We start from the raw sequence: 6,375 nt of genomic DNA, 5'->3' as shown, positions 1-6,375 counted from the left end.
CATATAATTAGTTTATAATTATATATTTATATAATTATATATATAATATTGAAATATATTCAATAATATATAGAATTATACTGTGTGTGTGTGTGTATGTATATAATTCAAGGTAGAATATGTGTGTGTGTGTGTGTGTGTGTGTGTGTGTGTGTGTATATACTTATAGTATATAGATTTATGATATAATTTTAATTTAATATATAGAATATATACTATAACCACTGCTATGCCTCAGCCTTCCCTATTTTTCTCTTCCCCCCCCCCCCCGCAGCCACTGACTTTCCAGGTGAGAAGAGCAAAAGTGCTGATGTCAGCTCATGACATCACTTTCTGGCAAATGACGTCACTTCCGGCCCCCAGCAGGCCGAGGTGCGCCTGGCAGCCCCGCCCCCTGCGCTCCCCCGCCTCCCTTGGGTTTCCATGGCGACGGTTGCCGGGACAGCGGCGTCCCGCTCGGAGGCCGGACCAGGGGCGGAGGGAGGGATGCGCCTTTGCTGGCCTGCCCTCCCGGCTCCCGCGCGCGCCCTCCTCCTTCCTCCCCCCACCCTCGCTGGACCCCCGCCCGGAACGGGGGGCCGGCCCGGTCCTGAGAGAGGTACGTGGGGGGTCGCAGGCGGGGGGGCACATGGGGGTTCTTAAGGGTGGGGGTCAGAGGGACGCGCCTGTTCCCCCCAGTGACAGCCCCTCCTCATCTCCCCCACCAGGGGGGGCTGCTCTCCCCTCCTCACTCCCTGTCCCTGGTTTGCCCTGGGGCTGACAGCCCCTCCTCATCCTCCCCCACCAGTGGGGGGCTGCTCCCCCCACCTTTCAGCCTCCCTTCTCTTGGTCACTGCCCCATTACCTTGTCCCTGCTTGGGGTGGGGAGGAGCAGTGGGGAGTTACGTTCACTTTTGCCACATACACCATGCCCCCCCCCCCAGTGACTGGTAGGGAAACCTTTGCATTCTGTTCCTATTTTGCCCTTTGGGGGGGGCAAAGCCTTCTTTACGTTTGCCTCCCACTTTATGTCCCCCTTTGGGATCTTGGGGTGGTGGTGGACAGCTTGATGAAAGTGTCGACCCAATGTGCGGTGGCAGTGAAGAAGGCCAATTCTATGCTTGGGATCATTAGGAAGGGTATTGAGAACAAAACGGCTAGTATTATAATGCCGTTGTACAAATCGATGGTAAGGCCACACCTGGAGTATTGTGTCCAGTTCTGGTCGCCGCATCTCAAAAAAGACATCGTGGAAATGGAAAAGGTGCAAAAGAGAGCGACTAAGATGATTACGGGGCTGGGGCACCTTCCTTATGAGGAAAGGCTACAGCGTTTGGGCCTCTTCAGCCTAGAAAAGAGACTCCTGAGGGGGGACATGATTGAGACATACAAAATTATGCAGGGGATGGACAGAGTGGATAGGGAGATGCTCTTTACACTCTCACATAACACCAGAACCAGGGGACATCCACTCAAATTGAGTGTTGGGCGGGTTAGGACAGACAAAAGAAAATATTTCTTTACTCAGCGTGTGGTCGGTCTGTGGAACTCCTTGCCGCAGGATGTGGTGCTGGCGTCTAGCCTAGATGCCTTTAAAAGGGGATTGGACAAGTTTCTGGAGGAAAAATCCATTACGGGGTACAAGCCATGATGTGTATGCGCAACCTCCTGATTTTAGAAATGGGCTATGTCAGAATGCCAGATGCAAGGGAGGGCACCAGTAGGAGGTCTCTTGTTATCTGGTGTGCTCCCTGGGGCATTTGGTGGGTCGCTGTGAGATACAGGAAGCTGGACTAGATGGGCCTATGGCCTGATCCAGTGGGGCTGATCTTATGTTCTTAACTACAATTCCCAGGAAGCCTTGCAGGTCTCTTGTTATCTGGTGTGCTCCCTGGGGCATTTGGTGGGCCGCTGTGAGATACAGGAAGCTGGACTAGATGGGCCTGTGGCCTGATCCAGTGGGGCTGTACTTATGTTCTTATGGGTTTCATTCCCCCCCCCCCCCGCATGTGAGGCGGGCCAACAAAACCAAGCTGGGCACCCACTGCCACTTGTTCAGCTTTGGAATTGCTTGCTTGCCTGTTTACTTCAGGGATGTGTGGTTGGTGGGGGGGCAGGTGAGGCAGAGCCTACCCACCAGAGTCCTTTGAAAAGGCCGTGTGAGGCACCCACAACCCACACGCTTTGCATGCCTCACACGGCAGTGGTGCTTTTCAAAGGACTCTGGTGGGTAGGCTCTGCCTCACCTGCCCCCCACCCACTGCACATCCTTGACTTGCTTATGTATGTATGTATTTTATTGCAGCTGTAGCTCCTTTCACAACTTTTTTGCATGATTTGTGCTGGTCATAGAAAGCCAATGCATTTGCATGCATGAATTTGCACATTTGCATTTAAGCTGACATGCCCCATGTCAGCAAATGGAAAATGAATTTGTGTCTCCTGTCAGCTTTAGAGAAGTCTTTTTTCCTTTTCCAGAATGACTGGAATATCCAGGAGGTTGCCTTTGTCACCCACCCCAGATCTGCCCTCTCTTCAGTCTAAAAGGTGCCTGAGCGGGGACATGATTGAGACAAACAAAATTATGCAGGGGATGGATAAAGTGGATGGGGGGGGGCACACTTTTCACACAGCTCCAGAACCAGGTGACATCCACTAAAATTGAGTGTTGGGAGAGTTAGAACAGGCAAAAGAAACTATTTCTTTACTCAGTGTGTAATTGGTCTGTGGAACCCCTTGCCACAGGATGTGGTGATGGCATCTCACCTGGTTGCCTTTAAGAGGGGATTGGGCAGATTTCTGGAGGGAAAGTTCATCATGGGTTACAAGCCATGATGGGTCTGTGCAACTTCCTGGTTTCAGAACTAGGCTACCCCAGCATGCCACATGCAAGGGAGGGCACCAGGATGCAGGTCTAGTGTGCTCCCTGGTGGGCCACTGTGAGAATCAGGAAGCTGAACTAGATGGGCCTTTGGCCTGATCCAGCAGCGCTTTTCTTATGCGTTTATGCATGCCACATGTCAGCAACTGAAAACAGATGGGTCTCCTCTAAGGTTAGAGAAGTTTTGTTCATTTCAAGAATGACTGAATTATCCAGAAGCCCAGGTGGTCTGCCTTGGTGGGTCACCTATCCCAAATCTGCCCCACCTGTGAAGCTAAGCAAGATGTCAGCGTAAGGCTTCCTCTCTGCTGCCATTCATAAAATGCCTTGACCCAGACAGTGAAATGTTGCTGAGTGCTTTTGAGTTACTGCTGAACTATGTAGTAAGACAGCTGAATCCACTGTGCTTTTAAATGTTTGACCAAAAGGAAACTCTTGTGACTAATTTCTAAGGGCCAGTCTAGACATGAAGCAAGAGAGCTGGAATTGGGATCTTTATGTGTTTGCTTGTTTAAACTAATAGGATCGACAGGGCTTGCCAAACTGCAATCTGCAGCAAGATTTCAGCAAGGGTAACCTTTGCTCCTGAGCTGTTTCCCCAATTACAGTACAGTAGTCCCATCCTCCCGAGTTATTTGCCCTACAAGATAAAACATGTAGGTACCCATACAACCCTGATTGGTTTAAGAACATAAGAACATAAGAACAGCCCCACTGGATCAGGCCATAGGCCCATCTAGTCCAGCTTCCTGTATCTCACAGCGGCCCACCAAATGCCCCAGGGAGCACACCAGATAACAAGAGACCTCATCCTGGTGCTCTCCCCTACATCTGGCATTCTGACATAACCCATTCCTAAAATCAGGAGGTTGCGCATACACATCATGGCTTGTACCCCATAATGGATTTTTCCTCCAGAAACTTGTCCAATCCCCTTTTAAAGGCGTCTAGGCTAGACGCCAGCACCACATCCTGTGGCAAGGAGTTCCACAGACCGACCACACGCTGAGTAAAGAAATATTTTCTTTTGTCTGTCCTAACTCGCCCAACACTCAATTTGAGTGGATGTCCCCTGGTTCTGGTATTATGTGAGAGTGTAAAGAGCATCTCCCTATCCACTCTGTCCATCCCCTGCATAATTTTGTATGTCTCAATCATGTCCCCCCTCAAGCGTCTCTTTTCTAGGCTGAAGAGGCCCAAACGCCGTAGCCTTTCCTCATAAGGAAGGTGCCCCAGCCCCGTAATCATCTTAGTTGCTCTCTTTTGCACCTTTTCCATTTCCACTATGTCTTTTTTGAGATGCGGCGACCAGAACTGGACACAATACTCCAGGTGTGGCCTTACCATCGATTTGTACAACGGCATTATAATACTAACCGTTTTGTTCTCAATACCCTTCCTAATGATCCCAAGCATAGAATTGGCCTTCTTCACTGCCGCCGCACATTGGGTCGACACTTTCATCGACCTGTCCACCACCACCCCAAGATCTCTCTCCTGATCTGTCACAGACAGCTCAGAACCCATCAGCCTATATCGAAAGTTTTGATTTTTTGCCCCAATGTGCATGACTTTACACTTACTGACATTGAAGCGCATCTGCCATTTTCCTGCCCATTCTGCCAGTCTGGAGAGATCCTTCTGGAGCTCCTCACAATCACTTCTGGTCTTTACCACTCGGAAAAGTTTGGTGTCGTCTGCAAACTTAGCCACTTCACTGCTCAACCCTGTCTCCAGGTCATTTATGAAGAGGTTGAAAAGCACCGGTCCCAGGACAGATCCTTGGGGCACACCGCTTTTCACCTCTCTCCATTGTGAAAATTGCCCATTGACACCCACTCTCTGCTTCCTGGCCTCCAACCAGTTCTCAATCCACGAGAGGACCTGTCCTCTAATTCCCTGACTGTGGAGTTTTTTCAGTAGCCTTTGGTGAGGGACCGTGTCAAACGCCTTCTGAAAGTCCAGATATATAATGTCCACGGGTTCTCCCGCATCCACATGCCTGTTGACCTTTTCAAAGAATTCTATAAGGTTTGTGAGGCAAGACTTACCCTTACAGAAGCCATGCTGACTCTCCCTCAGCAAGACCTGTTCGTCTATGTGTTTTGAGATCCTATCTTTGATGAGGCATTCCACCATCTTACCCGGTATAGATGTTAGGCTGACCGGCCTATAGTTTCCCGGGTCCCCCCTCTTTCCCTTTTTAAAAATAGGCGTGACATTTGCTATCCTCCAATCTTCTGGCACCGTGACCGTTTTGAGGGACAAGTTGCATACCTTAGTCAAGAGATCTGCAACTTCATTCTTCAATTCCTTAATAACCCTTGGGTGTATGCCATCAGGGCCCGGTGACTTATTGATCTTTAATTTATCAATGAGGTCTGAAACATCTTCTCTTTTAACCTCTATCTGACTTAACTCCTCAGTCAGGAGGGGCCGTTCGGGCAGCGGTATCTGCCCGAGGTCTTCTGCCGTGAAGACAGATGCAAAGAACTCATTTAATTTCTCTGCCATCTCTAAGTCTCCTTTTATCTCCCCTTTCCCTCCCTCACCATCCAGAGGGCCAACCGCTTCTCTGGCGGGTTTCCTGCTTCTAACATATTTGAAGAAGCTTTTATTATTCCCCTTAATGTTGCTGGCCATGCGTTCCTCATAGTCTCGCTTGGCCTCCCCTATCACCTTCTTACATTTCTTTTGCCACAGTTTATGTTCCTTTTTATTCTCTTCATTAGGGCAAGACTTCCATTTACGGAAGGAAGCTTCCTTGCCCTTCACAGCCTCTCTAACTTGGCTGGTTAGCCATGCGGGCACCCTCCTGGATTTAGTGGAACCCTTCTTTCTTTGCGGTATACACCTCTGCTGGGCCTCTATTACTGTTGTTTTAAGCAGCCTCCATGCACTCTGGAGAGACTGGACTCTTTTTACCCTCCCTTTCAACCTCCTTCTAACCAGCCTCCTCATTTGAGGGAAGTCTGCCCGTCGGAAGTCAAGGGTTTTTGTTAGAGATTTGCCTGGTATTCTTCCCCCAACGTGCACGTCAAAACGGATCGCAGCATGATCACTGTTCCCCAATGGCTCAGTAACGTTTACATCTCTAACCAGGTCCTGCATACCGCACAATATTAAATCCAGAGTCACCTGTCCTCTGGTGGGCTCCGTGACTAGCTGATCTAAGCCACAGTCATTTAGCACGTCAAGAAATCCGGTTTCCTTATCGTGACCAGAACACAAATTGACCCAGTCAATATGAGGATAATTGAAGTCCCCCATGATTACAACCCTGTCCTTCCTTGTCACCTCCCTGATCTGTTTCCTCATTTCAAGGTCCCCATCAGATTTCTGGTCTGGAGGACGATAGCACACCCCCAGTATTACATCGCTGCACAAGCCTGGTAATTTAACCCACAGAGATTCTACGGTGGAGTCGGACCCACCTTCAATCTCTACTTTGCTGGATTCTATCCCTTCCTTAACATAAAGGGCCACCCCACCTCCAACACGCCCCTGCCTGTCCC

This window comes from Tiliqua scincoides, chromosome 5, assembly GCF_035046505.1.
Source record: "Tiliqua scincoides isolate rTilSci1 chromosome 5, rTilSci1.hap2, whole genome shotgun sequence".
Taxonomy (NCBI): Eukaryota; Metazoa; Chordata; class Lepidosauria; order Squamata; family Scincidae; genus Tiliqua; species Tiliqua scincoides.
Note: the sequence above shows the minus strand (reverse complement) of the source record.